Source organism: Chelonoidis abingdonii, chromosome 2 (assembly GCF_003597395.2).
Source record: "Chelonoidis abingdonii isolate Lonesome George chromosome 2, CheloAbing_2.0, whole genome shotgun sequence".
NCBI lineage: Eukaryota > Metazoa > Chordata > Testudines > Testudinidae > Chelonoidis > Chelonoidis abingdonii.
This window is the reverse complement of record NC_133770.1, coordinates 279,675,067-279,692,747: the sequence shown is the minus strand read 5'-3', so window position 1 is coordinate 279,692,747 and position 17,681 is coordinate 279,675,067. Positions and strand designations below refer to the sequence as shown.

The following is a 17,681-nucleotide window of genomic DNA, read 5'->3' as shown; positions in this document are numbered from 1 at the left end:
ATCAAGAGCCACCCGCTATCAAGAGATACGCCTCTGTCGGTCCATCAGATACCCTGCTCGTTAGTGTGAGCTTGGCAAAGGAGGACAGTGGGCGGTGCTTGATGTGGAAGACCGGAAGCTCTCACATGCACGCGAGTTTCCACCGCAAGTCCAACACCCATGAGACTGTATACCAGCGAAAGAAGGCGGTGCGGGGCTTGCGTGAGCGTAAAGCCCACTGTCCTGGACGAACACTCGGGAAATACGCAGGAGTACATCATAAGATCGGCCCCTCCAGTGGTGGGTAGGAGCACACGGGGCTGTGACTCCTAAGTCTGGAGTGAGTGGCTCCAACAGATCCCAGGAACAACATCAGAGCTCTGTATCTGTCCAGAAGAGTGCAGTGCTAGGAACAGCTAAGATACTGCGCAGAACCCTCAAACTCCCAGGCCTGTGGTAGAGGACCCGAGGTTGAGGAAGACACATACCACCCATAGGGCTGAGAGGGGAATTTTTTTTGTTTTACCAGTGGGAAATCTTAGTTCAGATTATAAAGGCCGGTGTATGTCCACCTTCTTATGAAGAAGTGGCGAACTAAGTAATGAATTTACACTGGCCAGACTTCTGACTAGTGCAAGACGGTACAGTTCTGGTGTGCACAGCTGGGAAGCTGGGGGAATTGGCTGGAGCCTCTCCACTGGTGGTTCATGAGTGGCTGGGAGGTCATTCATGTAGCTCAGTTGGGTGTGTCCCTGCCTGTCGATGGCTGTGTAAGTGCAGTGTCTGTCAGAGGCTTGTAAGCTTAACACTAGCACCATAGTGTGAGAGGCAGCCCAGGTTGCAGTTAGGGACCCCGTCACCCCATGCTAAGCAGCTTTCTGTGCCTCCTACTATTCCTTCACCCCATTTAGTGGTTTAAATGAGTGAGTTATCAGTAGGCACCAGCAAACAGAAACCTAGCAGATATTTTTCCTGCCTCTCTGTATCTCTGTTTCAATCTCACTTAAAGAGACTGCCTGTCTGCAAGTCTCAAGTCTTTTAATCATCTATTGAACAAGTGCAGCTCAGTTTGCAGCAGCGCAGTCCTCTCCTTGCTGCTTTACCAACGCGCTAGAACCCTGACCATGAAGGGCAGGGGAAATACCATCACACTAGCTCTTCGACTAAGAGTTCAGTTTTATTGCTGATTCCATTCTGGATCTATTTGCTAAGGCCACTGGGAAGATGCAGTTAGTTCCAGCCATGAGGGTGTTTGTGTTAAGGACACTTGTCCCCTGGACAGACCACCGGTAGAGGTCCTGCTTTTGAATGAAGATGGCTGGAATCCTTTAGAGGTACATTTGTTGAGCCAGTTTGTGACACGGTGTATAGACCCCACACTGAAGAGGAAGGTGCAAGAGAGGCCCTGTATGCGGGGCTAGCCCCGCCCTGCCAGTCATGTATGGGAGGGAGAAGTCCCTTAAAAAGGAGGAAACTGCAGTCAGCTGAGGGGAGAGACCACCCTGAGCAGGAAGCTGTAGGGGGCACTCCCATCCAGGTGCTTTTCATCCTGGCCTTACAGGCAAACTCCCAGCAACCCAGACAGAAGTCCTCTTCGAAAACTGCTACGCAGATGGCTCCGCCGTAAGGACATACTGTTGGCCTTTTTCCTTTTGAGAAGGCTCTGGGAAGAAGTTATTCTCAGGGGCACTGCAACATTTAGTTTTCCTTTTGATTCCTAGAGTTACCAATTTTGGTTGGATGTATTCCTATCACATGACATAATCTTTAATTAAAGATTAATCTTTAATTCCTGAAGACTCCAGGACAATCTTGGAGGGTTGGCATCTCTATTGATTCCCCATCAGAAGAGACTTAAGAAGGCCTGCACGGGGAGGGGGTCCCCCTGGCAAGAGCTAAGATACAGGGGTCTCTGTGTAAGCCACCCAGTGTAGATAACTGGGAGTGACCAGGGTCTCCCCATCTAGGAGAAAACACCTACAGGGACTCTTTTACATAGCCTATGAAGAGGACAAGTGGTACTGGGTTAGAAAACTCCAGGCCCGATACAGCAAAATGCATCCGTTCACTTGGCATCTCCAGTGGCCTCAAGACAAGACATGAAATAGCGGAGGTCTGACACAAAGAGGTATTGCTGCAGGTGAGTGGATGAAGCTGGGAATGGTACAGATCAGTGGCCCTTTACATCCCTTTCCCCACGTTTCAGGAGCAGAAGAAGCAGCTTGTGCTTCTGTTTCTCTTTTGAAACATTTCAGTCCTAAGTAAAATTTCCCACCCTTCAGGCGAGAAGGAGAAAGAAAAAGTAAAGCCGTTCTGAAGAGGTAGAACAGACACTTCCCAGTAGGTTACCTAGTATATACAACAATAGACAAAGACATAAAATAAAGCCAATCTGGTGAAACACAGTGTGAAGACAAAAGGAGACTATGCAGAGACAAGTTCTAGATCTAAATGGTTTCTGTTAGAATCAGCCTCAAAGCGGAATCATTTATCCATCCCAAACTTTGGAGTTTCAGAAAAGTGGGGGGGAGGGGGGAGGGGAAGAATCATTCCAAGTTTGTGTCTATCTCTAGTACAGCCTGCACAATATGCGGCCCGTGGAGCCTCACTGTGCGGCCCGCGGGGGGATTCTAAATCCCCCGCACATGGCGCTCTGCGGGCAGCCCAGAGCCCTTTAAATCCCAGCCACAGCCGGGAGTCAGAGGGTGCTGGGCTGCCCGCAGTGGCGGGGAGCCCAGAGCTCCTTAAATCCCAGCCGCGGCCAGGAATCAAAGGGTGCTGGGCTGCCCGCAGAGATTCTCAGCCGCGGCTGGGATTTAAAGGGCTCAGGGCTCCCCGTGGCTGCTCCTTGTCCCCTGATTGCCCCCTCCCGAGACCCCTGCCCCTAACTCCCCCATGGGAACCCAGCCCCTATCTAAGCCTCCCTTCTCCTTGTCCCCAACTGCCCCCTCCTGAAACTCCCCTCAACTTTCCCCCAGGACCCCACCCCCTACCTGTCCCCTGATAAACCCCTGGGACTCCCATGTCTATCCAACTGCTACCTGTCCCCTAACTGCCCCCCTGAACCTTCACCCCATCCAACCCCTCCTGCTCCCTGTCCCTTGACTGCCCCCCGGAACCCCCTACCCCTTCTCCAACCCCCAGCCCCCTTACTGTGCCACTCAGACCAGTGTGTCTGGCTCTGTGCAGATCCAGACACTTTGCTGCCATGCTCCCCCGTGGGAGCGCCCCCCCACCGCCCGGCTACCGCTTCCAGATTTCAACACCTCAAAATTCAGAGAGTGCTCAATGCTCATTTGGGCAGCTGTTACTACATTCTTCCCAAATCAATTAATATACGATCCACTGTAACTTGCTGTAGAAAAAGTAAGGATAAATTGAGTCAAAGAAATGCTTATTAGGACTGGAATTGCTATTTTCAACAGTCCATTTCCTTGTTGTTTGTTTAATAAGGAAGACAGTGATATGCATTGGCAAAATTCCCCATAGAAGAGAGTGGAACCAAAGAAAATAAAGGCAACTCACATTAACTTCTCATTTATGGAGGACAGTCTTATAATAGTTGATCCCACGATATCCTACCTAATCACACAAGCCTAAAATTGTTCCACTTTACTGCAGCTCTGTAACCATAGGGAACCAGATCCTGTATGGTGTTTTGGTCCATCCAAATTCCCTGCTGAATGACCCATCCGAAGCGTTACCAGTGAACTCAGGGCTGGGGCGGCAGGAGGTGTGTGGGGGGGAACATGTGGGGGGGGAAGCTCAGGCATCTGAGGCCCAGCAGCAGGGTGGGGGAGGGCACGATGGTGGCGGCAGGAAAAGAGTGGGAAGTCCCAGTCGTCTGCGGTCAGGTGGGAGATCACCGGGGAATGTGGTTGGGTGGGGAGAGCCAGGATGGGGCAGCAGGGGGTACAGGAGGGGCCCAGGGTGGGACGGGGGGCAAGCCAAATTTTTTTTATTGCCTATGGGGCAGACAGGAAAAAACCTAGAGTCACTTGGCACGACGGGGTTTACCCAGCTCTGTCCGAACCCTCTGAGCCCCGGGCCCTTTAATTTGACCCTGAGGGCTCCCAGCCACCTCTTCAGTTGGGAGCCCTGGTTGATTTAAAATAAAGTATCACCTCCCCACCCCCAACCTTCCTTTTTCGCCCACAGCTGTTTTGGTGCGGCGGCGCTGGGGAAGGAGGGTTTGTTTCCGCAGGGCTGGGCGGCCCTGGGGCAGGGTGTTTCTGCGGGCCTGGGAGGTTTCGGCCCTCAGCTGTTTTCTTTGGAGTAATGTGGCCCTCGCCGCTTTATGAGTTGTGCAGGCCTGCTCTAGTATTTGCATTATATCCCAAATCTCTGCCTGTACATATGTGAACTGGGAAAGTTTTTCGACTGCCAGCGATTGAGCTCAGAACCTCTAGCTCTCTTGTAACATTGATGCACACTACTACACTTAAAGAGAACCAGGGGCTACCCTCCTAGCACTGCTTTTGGACTCAGCAGTCACCAACTGTTGCTTGAAGGGGCTGGAGAAGGAAGAAAAATGGAATTAGGTAGATTTTACACCAGTTGAGGAAATGGCCCATTCTCTTTTGCAGTTCAGCATCCCAAATCATTAACAGAGTACGGATGTAGATACAGACTCAAGATCAAGGCTTTGTTGTTAATGGTGTTAGATCAGTTTATACAATCAGAGGATCTAGCCCAAAGTGTTTAATGTAGTTTAGTTCACCTTTTAGAAAGTGATGGCCATCTTGTTATCAGTATCAAGTGGATTTGAAGTTGGAGCAATTTACTGTTGATAGCCAATAGCAAGAACTAGAAAAGTCCCTTTTTCTAAGCAGTCTAAAGAGAGATTTTATATTTTAATATTTTAAATGTTTAAACTGTTTAACGTTTTAAATGTTTAATGTTTTAAAACGAAATAATAAGGTGGTTCCTGGGATAAATGTATCTGTAAGTATTTGCTCTGAAAAACGCCATTCCAAGTTAATGTACCAATATCCATCTTGAAGAATGCTGCTTATCTTGTGTCTGGTCCTAGAAATGCAAGAACCATAAGCTACAAGGGAGAGACTCTTGTATTAAACCTGGAGGAGTAGCACAAATTATTTAACCCACTGGAAGAAATGTTGGATGTGATCCAAGCTTAGCATTTTAGAGGAGAAGGGGGAAAAGAAGAACAGCCCGAGGCCTATGTGAAAACATATTGGGAAGAAAAGGAGGAGAGAAAAGTGAGTGAATGAGAGATCCAGCGTGAGAAATCAAAAGGCTATTTAATAAAAGAAAATGTGTTTCCCTCCCCGCGTCCACAAAAAATGAATTGATGTGAAGATATAAAACACTGCATGTGATCACAATTTCTTTGGGGTGCGGTTAGCTCCAGGGGAGGAACAGCTTTTAACACAGCCCTGCTTCCAACCTTCAGCGGCTCAAAAGAAACATTGTCTGAAGACACATAGCAGCAGGTCAATCTCTCCTAGCAGGAAAGCAAGCTATAAATCAATAGCCTTTTTTTTTTTCCCCCACTGAGGCTTGCTGGGAAGAAGTAAAATGGGGGAAAAAGTAGAGATGAAATGCACCTGTAATCTCTTTAATGTAGCACTGAAGTTCTTATGAAGAAGGAACAGAGAAATGATGGGGGGAAAAAAAGGGAATGAAAAGAAAAATCTAGTCCATTTACACCTACTACAGATGCTTTAAAAAGGGGCATTAGGTGAGCAGGACATTTTCTGTCAGCCCTTCCGACACCAGAGCTTTGATTATGTTACATAAGTCTTTCCAGATTTTAATAAAGAGATTACCATGGATGAGCCGTTAGATTGGTTCCTGTGTATATATTGTTGCATGGATTCTAGAGAGGTGTGTCTCAGTTTGTGAGATGTGATCCTCAGATGGGTCACGAAAGGGCACCTGCTGAGTCATACCCCATCAGCTGGGAAGAAAGGGAAAAATGAACAGAATTATGAAGTCACTAGGCCCCAGAGGAAAGTGAGGGTGAGGAAATAAAAGGAATAACCTGCCCCCTCCCCATCCTCCTGATGCTTTCCCCTTTGCTCATCAATTCAGTCAGACTAGAGCGCTTTCTCTTTCCCTTCCCACCAATCACAATGGAGCTCCCATCCTCTCTTCCATAGCACCTCCCTGGGGCTGGAGAAGTAGTTCTACTTGGGGAGGGTTGTGCAGGCTGTTTAAAGCAGCGCTGGCCTAGAGAGGAGGCTGTGCACCTGCAGAGTTCTAAGAAACTCTGATCTCTGATCTTTTGAACCTGTGAGGAGCTAAGCAACCTCAGCTCTAACTGAATTCCCCATAGCATCTGGCACTTTCTGTTTGCAATGGTCCAGCCAATCTCCCCTTGTTTCTAACTGCAGGTGTTCACAGCAAACTTCCAAACTTTGACAAGTTTCAGTCTGAAGTAATTACAAGTTACAGATTCCAATGGCATGTTCTCAAGGCTGTAAATCTGCCCAGGGTTTCTGAAGGTTCAGAAACCAGCCCAGGTTCTGGGTTTGTCATGAAACCTGGAGCCAGGCAAGTTTCAGCAACCTTTCATGATAAAAGTGTCATCCAGTTCTTTGATAGCTCCATCACTCTTCCTCATGGTAAAAGTGGTAGAGACATGCAAAAGGTTGATTAGGTGAGTATCTTCATGCCCTGCTGATGGAGACATAATCTACTGGGGAATGTGTATTATGCTTCATCCCTCTGTGCCTGACCCACAGAAGATATGGGTCTGCTTCAGCTTGTGAAACTGGTTCTTTAGCTCAAGGTATAGACACATGTTTTTAGTTTGTGAGGTCTCCAGCTCAGTCTCTGGTGCTTCAGCCAATATGGTAGCTAGCACAAAATATGTTCCTTGCACTAATTTTTCTAATACTTTGCATTTATATACACATGAAGAGACTCCCAGACTCCCTCCAAACAAAGCACACACAAAAGGGGAAAATTAATGCACCCCATAATGCTTTTGTTTTGAATTCTCTCAACATTCCATTTAAATTAAATGAGGACCATGTAAAAAGGATAAACTCTATCATAGTTGTCAGTAAACTGACCATTTGACCCTACTGACTGTCCAGCTGAACTTGAAGAAGGTTGGGTAGAAGAGGGACTTAATTTTTAAAACATGGACTAGAAGGAAGTTCTAAAGACTTGGAAACCTGTTTTTGGAAAAAGCCTACCTTCTTCCTAAGCTGGATTATCTTCAAAAAGGTCCATTAATGCAATTTTCGAAAAGGTTCTCTTTAAAGGAAATGCTTAGGCCTCAATATTTACCTTCGTTAAAAGGAAGTTAAATCCAATACAACACCCTTGGAAGATACGATATTATATTATTCAGGAGAAGTCCTATCCCAAATGGCTCTCCATTCATGAACTCTGAGCTGACAGACTGGAAACTTGGAGTTCAAACTGGAACTCAACCTTAACTATGGACTGGCATCTCCATAATATACTTTGTAGGTATCAATACCGAGGGTTGGTGCATGGGATTTATTTTACTTCAGGAAAGGTGAATTCAGGGCATGAAGAGGTCTGAAAGTGTCAAGGAAATCGAAGTTAATGAATTTGCTGCAATAATGGCCCTGGGATCAGTGTTTTGGATATTAAATGTACATCAGTAAAATGAAGATTTCTCAAGCGTAATCTTATAGTCCCTCATGGAGACTCATGGCCATCACAGCTAGGAGGAGGACATGTAGGGTGGTGGTGGTCGAGGACTCCCTTCTGAGGAGAAAGGAGGCATCCATCTGCTGACCAGACATGATGTGATGTGCTGGCTGCTGCAGCCCACATCTGAGATATTACAGAAAGGTTGCCCATGCTGATCCATTCCTCTGACTCCTACCCCATGCTGCTCATCTACATGAGCACTAACGATATTGCCAGGTCTGACCCTGACCAGATTGGCAATGATTACAGGGCTCTGAGAGTGAGGGTAAAGGATGCACATTGTGTTCTCATCCAAGCTCTTAGTTGAGGGAAAGGCATAGGAAGGGACATGAGCATCCTGGAGATAAATGCATGGCTGTGCAGGTAGTGTCAAAGGGAGGGTTCTGACTTCCTCAACTATGGGATGCTGTTCCAGGAAGGAGAAATGCTGGGAAGAGATGGGGTCCACCTGACCAAGAAAGAGACGAGACTAGTGAAGGGGGCTTTCAACTAGGTTCAAAGGGGGCAAAGACACAAGCTCACAGGTAGGTATAAAAAAGGATGACCTTAACAGAGGGCTAAATGTTGGAGAAGACAGGGAAATGGAAAATTATAACAGTGTCATAGAAGCAACAAGAAGGATTTTGGAGGGTGGGTGGGGAAATCTGTTCAACATCTTAGGTGTCGATACACAAATGCAAGGAGTATGGGAAACAAAACAGGAAGAAATGGAAGGATTAGTACCTAAGCTAAATTATGACTTAACTGACATCACAGACTTGTGGAATAAATCTCCTGACGGTAACACTGGAAGGGTTTGTTCAGGAAGAACAGGGAGTGAAAAAAGGAAGGAGATCTTGCATTATACATTAGGAATATATACTCTTGTTCTGAGGTCCGGAAGAAGGCAGATGGGCAAATCGGTCTCTGGGTGATGATAAAAGGGGGAGAAAAGGTGTGACATCATGGCACAGTCTACTATAGATCTCCAAATCAGGAGGAGGGGGATGCACGAGGCATTTCTAGAACATATAACAGAATTATCCAGAATACAAGACCTGGTAATAACACTTAACTGCCCAGACATCTGTTGGAAAACACAAGATGTCCATGCATCCGATGAAGTGGGTATTCACCCACGAAAGCTCATCCTCCAAAACGTCTGTTAGTCTGTAAGATGCCACAGGACTCTTTGCTGCTTTTGCAGATCCAGACTAACACGGCTACCCCTCTGATACTTGACAAAATGTCCAGTAAGTTCTTGGAATATATTGGGGACCACTTTTTGTTTAAGAAAATGGAGGAAGGAACGAAGGGGACAGCGATTTTAGCCTTAATTCTAACAGGGAGTAATTGGTTGCCAATCTGAAGACTGAAGGCAATTTGGGTGACAGTGATTATGAAATGACAGATTTCATGATTCCAAGGAAAGGAAGGAAGAAGAGCAGCAGAATAAGGACAACAGACTTTTAAAAAGCAGATTTTAACAAACCCAGAGAATTGGTAGGGAAAGTGACATGTATCCGATGATGTGGGTATTCACCCACGAAAGCTCATGCTCCAAAACGTCTGTTAGTCTATAAGGTGCCACAGGACTCTTTGCTGCTTTTAGAGAAGGTCCTATGGGATGAAACTTTAAGGGAAAAGGGAGTTCAGGAGTGCAGGCAGTCTCTCAAATAGACAATATTGAAGGCACAACAGTGAACTATCGTGATGTGAAGAAAAGTTATGAAGAATAGTAATAGGCCAATATGGTTCCATCAGGATCTCTTTAATTACCTGAAATTCAAAATGATTCCTACAGAAATTGGACACATGGAGAGATTCATAAGGATGAGTACAAAAGCTTAGCACAAACATGAAGGGACAAACTTAGAAAGGCTAAGGCAGAAAATGACTTAGATCTAGTAAGGGAGACAGAAGACAGTAGGAAGAAATTCTATAAATACATTAGGAGATTAGGAAATGAAGGCAAGGGTAGGTCCTTTAAGCAGAAGAGGAGAGCTAATAATGGACAACATAAAGAAGGCTGAGTTTAATGCCTATTTTATTTCAGTCTTCATTAAAAAGATTAATTGTGATCGGATGCTTAACACAATATTATCAACAAGGGGGAAGAAACGCAAGCCAAAATAGGGAAATAGGCTAAAGAATATTTAGTTTTTCAAGTCTGCAGGGCCTATGAAATTCACCCAAGAGTACTTAAGGAACTAGCAAAAGCTGTTTCGGAATCCTTAGTGATTATCTTTGAGAACTCACAGAGGACAGATGAGGTCCCAGAGGCCTGGAAAAGGACAAACATAGAACATATCTTTAAAAAGATGAACAAAGAGGACCTGGGGAATTATAGGCCCTTAGCCTTACTTCAATACCTGGAAATATACTGGAACAAATTAATAAACAATCAGCTTGTAAGCACCTGGAGGATAATAGGTTTATAAGGAATAGCCAGTATGGGTTTATCACAAGCAAATCATGCTAAACTAACCAAATTTCCTTCTCTGACAGGGTTACTGACCTAGTGGATAGTGAGGAAGGAATAGGCATGAAATATCTTGATTTTAGTAAGGCTTCTGCCACAGTCTCTCATGACAATCTCATAAGCAACTAGGGAAATACTGACGAGATGAAATTTCTATAAGGTAGGTGCACAACTGGTTAAAAGACCATACTCAGTGAATAATAATCAACGGTTTACTGTCAAAGCGAGAGGATATATCTAAGGAGTCCCGCAGGAATCCGTGCTGGGTTGACTTGGATAATGGAGTAGAAAGCATGCTTCTAAAATCTGCAGATGACACCAGGCTAGGAAGGGTTACAAGCACTTTGAAGGACAGGATTAGAATTCAAAATGACCTTAACAAACTGGAAAATTGCTGTGACTTCAACAGGATGAAAGTCAATAAAGAAAAGTGCAAAGTAATTCACTTAGGAAGGAAAAAAAAAATCAAATATACAATTACAAAATGGGAACTAATAGGCAAGGCAGTAATACCACTGAAAAGGATCTGGGGGTTAGAATGGATCACAAATTGAGTAAGAGTCAACAACATGATGTAATTGCAGAAAAGTCTAATATCATTCTGGGGTGTATCGTATGTAAGACACAGGAGGTCCTGCTGTACTTGGCACTGGTGAGGCCTCAATTGGAGTACAGGTCTAACTCTTGGCACCACACTTTAGGAAAGATCTGGACAAATTGGAGAGACTCCACAGGGCAGCAACAAAAATGATATAAATTTTAGAAAACCTGACCTATGAGGAAAAGTTAAAAAAACCTGGGTATGTAAAGTCTTGACAAGAGAAGACTGAAGGGGGTCCGATAACAGTCTTCAAATACGTTAAGGGCTGTTATAAAAGAGGATAGTGGTCAATTGTTCATGTCCACTGAAGGTAGGACAAAAAGTAATGGGCTTAATCTGCAGCAAAGGAGATTTACATTAGATAGTACAAAAAATATTCTAACTGTAAGGGTAGTTAAGCACTAGAATGGGCTTCCAAGGGAGGCTGTAACTTCAGCACCAGGCAAATTGGTTGAAACTATAGTAAAAAACAGAAGTCATCAGACACACAGATGAACATGATTTGTTGGGGAAGAATCAACTTGGCTTTTGTAAATAGAAAATTGCCTCATCAATCTATTAGAATTCTTTGAGGGGACCAACAAACATGTGGCCAAGAGTGATCCACTCGATATCATGTGCTTGGACTTTCAGAAAGTCTTTGACAATGTCCCTCACCAAAAACTCTTGAGCAAAGCAAGGAGTTATCAGAAAAGAGGGAAGGTCCTTTCATGGATCAGTAACTGGTTAAATGAAAGAAAACAAAAGGTAGGAATAAATTATCAGTTTTCACAGTGGAGAGAGGTATATAGCAGGGTCCCCAGAGATTTGCACTGAGACCAGTGCTGCTCAACATATTCATAAATGATCTGGAGAAAGGGGTAAACAGTGAGGTGGCAAAGTTTGCAGATGATACAAAGTTACCGAGGACAGTTAAGTCCAAAGCAGACCACAAAGAGTTATGAAGGGATCTCACAAAACTGGGAGACTGGATGTGATGGGGAGAGCATAACCCGCACTGTGCAGGAAAGGGTTAATTCCATACTATAGGCCAGTGTTCTTCACTACAAGGCCCACGAGCCAGTGGCGGCTCCCATAGACCCTAAGTGTGGCTCTCTGTCGATCGCATTCTCTGGCAGAGCAGTGGGGTTGCAGCTAAGGCAGGCTCCTGCCTGCCCCGGCCCCATGGCACTCCTAGAAGCGGCCAGCATGCCCCCGTGGCCCTGAGGAGTAAGGGGGTGAACAGAGGTCTCCATGCACTGCTCCTGCTTGCAAGCAACACCCCCACAGCTCCCATTGGCCGGGAATGGGCAACTGTGGCCAATGGGAGTTGCGAGGGCGGTGTCGGCAGAGAGGGGCAGCACGTTAGCCACATGCCCCCCTCAGGGGCTGCAGGGGCACATTGGCCTCTTCCAGGAGTGGCATGGGGCCGGGGCCACCCGAAGTAAGTGTCATCCCCTTCAGTGGGCAGGTTCTGAATAGCTCTTCTGTCACCCAACCTGCAGCCTCCGCGATCCAGCCCCCCATGCTCCCTCCTCCACCCTAAGCCCCTGCCCCAGCCCTGAGCCCCCTCCCAGAACCAGTCCCCCATATCCCCTCCTGGACCCCAAGCAATATTAGCAATAATGGTAATATAACCATATCAACCAACAAAAAACTCGGAGTGTTCAACCGTCTGTGGTGGGTTGATGAGACTCTCGCATTGAAGGCTTTTTGCCAAAATGGCCCCCCACTTCAAAAATAGTGAAGCGTACTGCTATAGGCAGAGAAAGTCCCACCCCTCAGACCGCGCTGGGCATGCTCCAACTGCGGTGCTAGTATAAAGTTAAGATGCCCAGCTCAATCTAGGAGGTCTGCCAAGGAGGAAGGATGCTTGGTGGAGACTCCAGCCCAGGAGCCATTACAGCCCTTGCCTGTGGAAGCCAGAGATCCCAAGACACAGACTAGAGACCTGTCACCCACAGCTGACCGGCTGGAGTCAGAGCCCCAGGCAGCTGCCCATGCCGGGGAGCCTGGACACTCCGATCTCATAGGAACTGCAATTTCAGGAAGCGCAGTAGGAAGTAGCCCAGGGAGGTGGAGTGAGTGGTATCTCCCACCCGTGTAAGGTCAGCGTGTTGTGGCTGAATTCCCTGCTGACCCAGTGGTGGACGACTCCGCTACCGTTAGGATCCTGGGCTTGGACCAGTAGAGTCAGGTGGACCAGGTCCCCCTACCCTGGCTGCCACCCCCACTTTGGTAGTGCCCCCTAGATCTGGCCAATAGGCCACGCAGCCCTGCACTCGAGGGCCACGGTATTGACTCTGGCCTCTAGGGCATGCTGTCCTGTACTCGAGGGCCACGGTATTGACTCTGGCCTCTAGGCCATGCTGCCCTGCACTTGAGGGCCATGGTATTGACTCTGGCCTCTAGGCCATGCTGCCCTCTACTCGAGGGCCACGGTATTGACTCTGGCCATAAGGCCATGCAGTCCAGAACCCATGGGCAGCCGTTTTGACTCTGGCCAGTGGGCCGTACCACTGTGAGGCCCAGGATAATCTGGTAGACTGTACCCACGGTGTCTTCACACCCATGATCAACTCCAAAGGGACACAGAGTGTGCATACACCACCACACTGGGCAAGAAAATGGCAGATGAAATTCAGTGCTGATAAATGCAAAGTAATGCATATTGGAAAACATAATCCCAACTATATATACAAAATGATGGGATCTAAAATTAGTGGTTACCTCTCAAGAAAGAAATCTTGGCGTCATGTGGATAGTTCTCTGACAACATCTACTTAGTGTGCAGCGGCAGTCAAAAAAGCGAACAGAATTTTGGGAATCATTAAGAAAAGGATAGATAATAAGACAGAAAATATCATAATGCCACCACATCAATCCATGGTACGCCCACACCTTGAATACTGTGTGCAGTTCTGGTTGCCCCATCTCAAAAAAGATATATTTGTCCAATTCTAAGCACAAAGAGAAACAAACATGATTAGGGGTATGGAACTACTTGGATATGAGGAGAGATTAAAAAACTGGGACTTCATCTTAGAAAAGAGAGTACTAAAGAGGGACATGATAGAGGTCTGTAAAATCATGACTGGTGTGCAGAAAGTGAATAAGGAAGTGTTATTACCCCATCACATAACACAAGAGCCAGGGGTCGCCCACTGAAATTAATAGGCAGCAGGTTTAAAACAAACATAAGAAAGTACTTCTTCAAACAACACACAGTCGACCTGTGGAATTCCTTGCCCGTGAATGTTCTAAATGCCAGAATATAACTGGGTTCAAAAAAGGATTAGATAAATTCATGGAGAATAGGCCAACCAAAGGCTATTAGCCAAGATTGTCAGGGACGCAAACTCATGCTCTGGGTGTCCCTAAACCTCTGACTGCTAGAAGCTGGGACTGGACAACAGGGGATGGGTCACTGTAAAACTGCCCTGTTCTGTTCGTTCCCTCTGAAGCATCTGGCAAAGGCCACTGTCAAAAGACAGGATACTGGGGTAGATGGACCATGGGTCTGACCCACTACAGTTATTATGCTGTTATGTTGTGGAATCCCCATCACTGAAGCTTTTTAAGAACAGATTAGACAAACACTTGTCAGGGATAGTCTAGGTATACTTGGTTCTTCCTCAGCGCAGGGGGCTGGACTAGATGACCTCCTAAGGTCCTTTCCAGCCCTATATTTCTATGGTTCCCTGCAGATTATATTCCATGCAATTACTTGAGTACAGAAACATGTATAACAAATGACATTTTTGGTCCCAGTGTCTCTGATGCTTATTGATATATACAACAGTATTGAATCATGATATGTTTAATGACATGCCAGGTACTTTGGTTCATATATACCCTATTAATGGAACAAGCCAAGAGAACCTTGCATTTTCTTTTGCATTAAGTTACAAATTAGATCAAGAATGCCTCACTAAATGGGTCACATACCAAACATACAGTTTTCAGCCAGTTTCAGATCACTCTGTATACTTATGGAACTTTGAACAGTGAAACAGATCTCCCCAAAGAGATAGAAAACTCTTCATAGACTAGAAAGAGAGAGCCATGTTCTAGTGATTACCAAATTACTGGGAAAATCCTGACTCTGGGTCTTTGGACAAGTCCTTTAATCTCTGTACCTCAGCTTCCATAGATGAAAAATGGGAATAAATTATTATTTAGCACATTTATATTGCAGTAGTCCCTAGAAGCCTGACCAGATCAGGGCCCTATGGTGCTCAGCACTGTACAATTAAATGGCAAATGGCAGTCCCTGCCCCCAAACAATTTACAATCTTAATACTGACCTTCCTCGCCAGGAGAAGGTGAGAATTATTAATTATAAACTACTTTGAAGGTAAAAAACATGTATGTGCTAAGTATTGTTGTTCTCTTGAGTCACCACATCCTCCTCTAAACTCTCTGTTAACCATTTACAACACTTTAAAATTTAAATTTGAGCAATATCCTGGAGACACTTTATAATTGGTTGGTTGGTGGCAATTGACATCTGTGATAACGGTCCCTGGCAAGTTTAAGCTGAGTGAGGAAAATAGGTGTGGCTAACTGCATTCTCATAGCCACCCCATGCACACTTGCCAACTAGGCAGTTTTGCTCACCCCTTTTAATGTGATGAGTAAGAAGAGTGCTGAAGATACTTTCACCCTGCAAAAATCAGAGAATAGCTGATATTGTCAGGGAGCCTTCTGTCCTCTGCTACACTGGAATCCACTCCTTGGATAGTTTATAAAACAGCACTCACTTTCGTTAACTGCTATTCTGCTTAAGGCAATGTAACCCACACAGCTTCTGGGTGTGGTGTGCTGTCCCATCTAGTGGCACCAAGATCTCTTAGATCTTCTAGCTCATGCTGTAGAGGCTCAGGCACTAAGCTTCAGAGGTCCCTGGTTTGATCCTGCCTGCTGACAACCAGGGTCTGTCAGTGTTATAGTAGCACTGCCTTCCAATTCCAACAAAATATCACAACATAATTTGGCATCAAGTCTCTGCTCAAGAGACACTCGGTATCATACTGTACTGGGAAAGCATACAGAGTACAGCAGCACATGTAGGTGGCTCTAGCCATGGTATTGGTCCCTAACCTTCACAAATATCAAAATTCCCTCATACAATTACAGAGCAAAACTTCATGTGCACACTTTACGGGTTGGTCATAGAAACATAGCCTGGGTCTGATGTTCAGCACTCAAAACTCCAGAAGTACTGTGAGCTCGGCACCTCAGAAAAATAAAGCCTGACAGCTGCGATACAATGCCATCCAAGATTGTCTGGTCAGCACTGTCCTGCCACCCATAGGGAAGGTTGCTATGAACTCCACCATCCCCAGAACTGACTGTGACTGAGCATCATCATCACCAATGAGGACCGGAAGAAGGCTCACGGTGCCCTTCGAGAACAGGACCCTGGCCTTCCATAATGCCCAAGCTCCAAAGGTGGAGAAATACACCCCTCTAGCTGACACCTTGAGAGCTAGGGGTTACCAAGTTCAGACGTACATGCTGATCATCAGAGTCCTGGGTTCATGGGACCCCAGTAACAAGCAAGCATTATGGGAATGCAGAATTGGTCAACACTATGCTCGGCTGATGCAGCAACTCATAGTGTCGGACACCATTAGATGGTTGAGGGGCATCAGCAATACCAGGAGGGATGAGCTGGAGCACTGAAGAGAAGTTCAGTAAGGGAAGTAACTGAAATACTTCCCTGAAGGTCTGTATTTTCTAAGTAGACAACCTACCCTCATTCTCAATTACTGAGGGACAATCTTCACTCATTGATATATTTTGCTTTCCTCAACCAACTCTCTGTACAACTTTTCGCGAGTGATGTACCCAAATACTTGGATGCTAAATATCTAAACTGTATTAAATTTATTCACCTAAATCTGGGTTATTGCTGATCATGTACTGTATGTACCATATGACTTTTAAAAACAAATTTTGGATTTGTGGATAATCCAAGCACTATATATCCAGAGGTACAGACACCCTTTTCTCAACCTGTGTATTATATAATTTTAACATTAGCTTTAATAAAATTTTTAAACCTGAATTAGTCTCATTAACAGCATGAATGGCTCCTTTGCTGAAAAAGCATAAATGTCATTGTAGCGAGGCGGTGTGGCTCCCCTCCTCCACAGGGAGGGTTGAGCCCCGTCCATCTTCCCCCAGGGCGGAACTTCGCGGGTGGAAAGCCCCGCCCTCAAAGGGTCAGCGGGCGACCCGGAAGTATAAAGCTGCGCCGGCCTTCAGTTGAGCTCAGCCCAGCGAGAGCAGACGTGCCGGACGACTCGTCGTGGGAGGCTGCCGAGCTCCGAACAGGGACCAGGCCTTGCGGAACCGACCGCAGCAACCACGACCTGAGCTGCGGAACTACCACGCTACCCAGCCCCAACTACGGCTTGAGAACTTTCGGACCGGACTGGCCCAGCTACCAGGAGTACCCCCGATCTACTCTAGCCCGGACTGGGAGGAACCCATGACGGTAGACGACCGCGGACCAGGTAGGGACGAAGGGGGGATGAAAGTAGCCCGGGGGCGCTGACAAGTCAGCCGCAGAAGGCCGAGCCGATGACCGTGTGTGTCGGTCAGGATCCCCACTGATCGTGCTGTCAGTGTGTTTCGGTTAGGATCCCCCCCGATCACTCTGTCAGTGTGTTTCGGGCTGGATCCCCACTGACCGCTACTAGCGGCGATAGCCGCTATTAGGGCCCGGGCTGAACGCAGAGGAGTGGGTGGTCTGCGTTCCCCCTGCCACCCGTAGCGGTGGCAGTATCCCCTTCGCCCCCAAACGTACCATGTGTTTGTTGCTCTGCCCTGCCCCAAAAGGGCCAGAGCCCTCTGACTGTTTGTGCTCGGCCCGGCCCCAAGGGCCAGAGCCCCCTGACTGGTTGTTGCTCGGCCCGGCCCCCAGGGCCAGAGCCCTCTCTGACTGGTTGTTGCTCGCCGCGGCCAAAGGGCCAGAGCCCCTGACTGTTTGTT

At 46.6% G+C, this 17,681-nt stretch overlaps 1 protein-coding gene across 5 annotated transcripts in view; it reads right to left on the bottom strand.

Annotated features, from left to right (window-relative positions):
- The window catches only part of ZHX2 (zinc fingers and homeoboxes 2), a 123,396-nt gene that overhangs the window by 38,585 nt on the left and 67,130 nt on the right, over nucleotides 1-17,681 (bottom strand). The window contains exon 1 of one of the 5 annotated variants that reach the window (XM_075063214.1): nucleotides 13,410-13,512. The exons of the other annotated variants lie outside the window; for them this stretch is intronic. The gene's annotated coding sequence lies outside the window, so the exon portion shown is untranslated. Of the gene's footprint in view, nucleotides 1-13,409; nucleotides 13,513-17,681 lie in introns of those variants that run through there. 5 annotated transcript variants of the gene reach the window in all.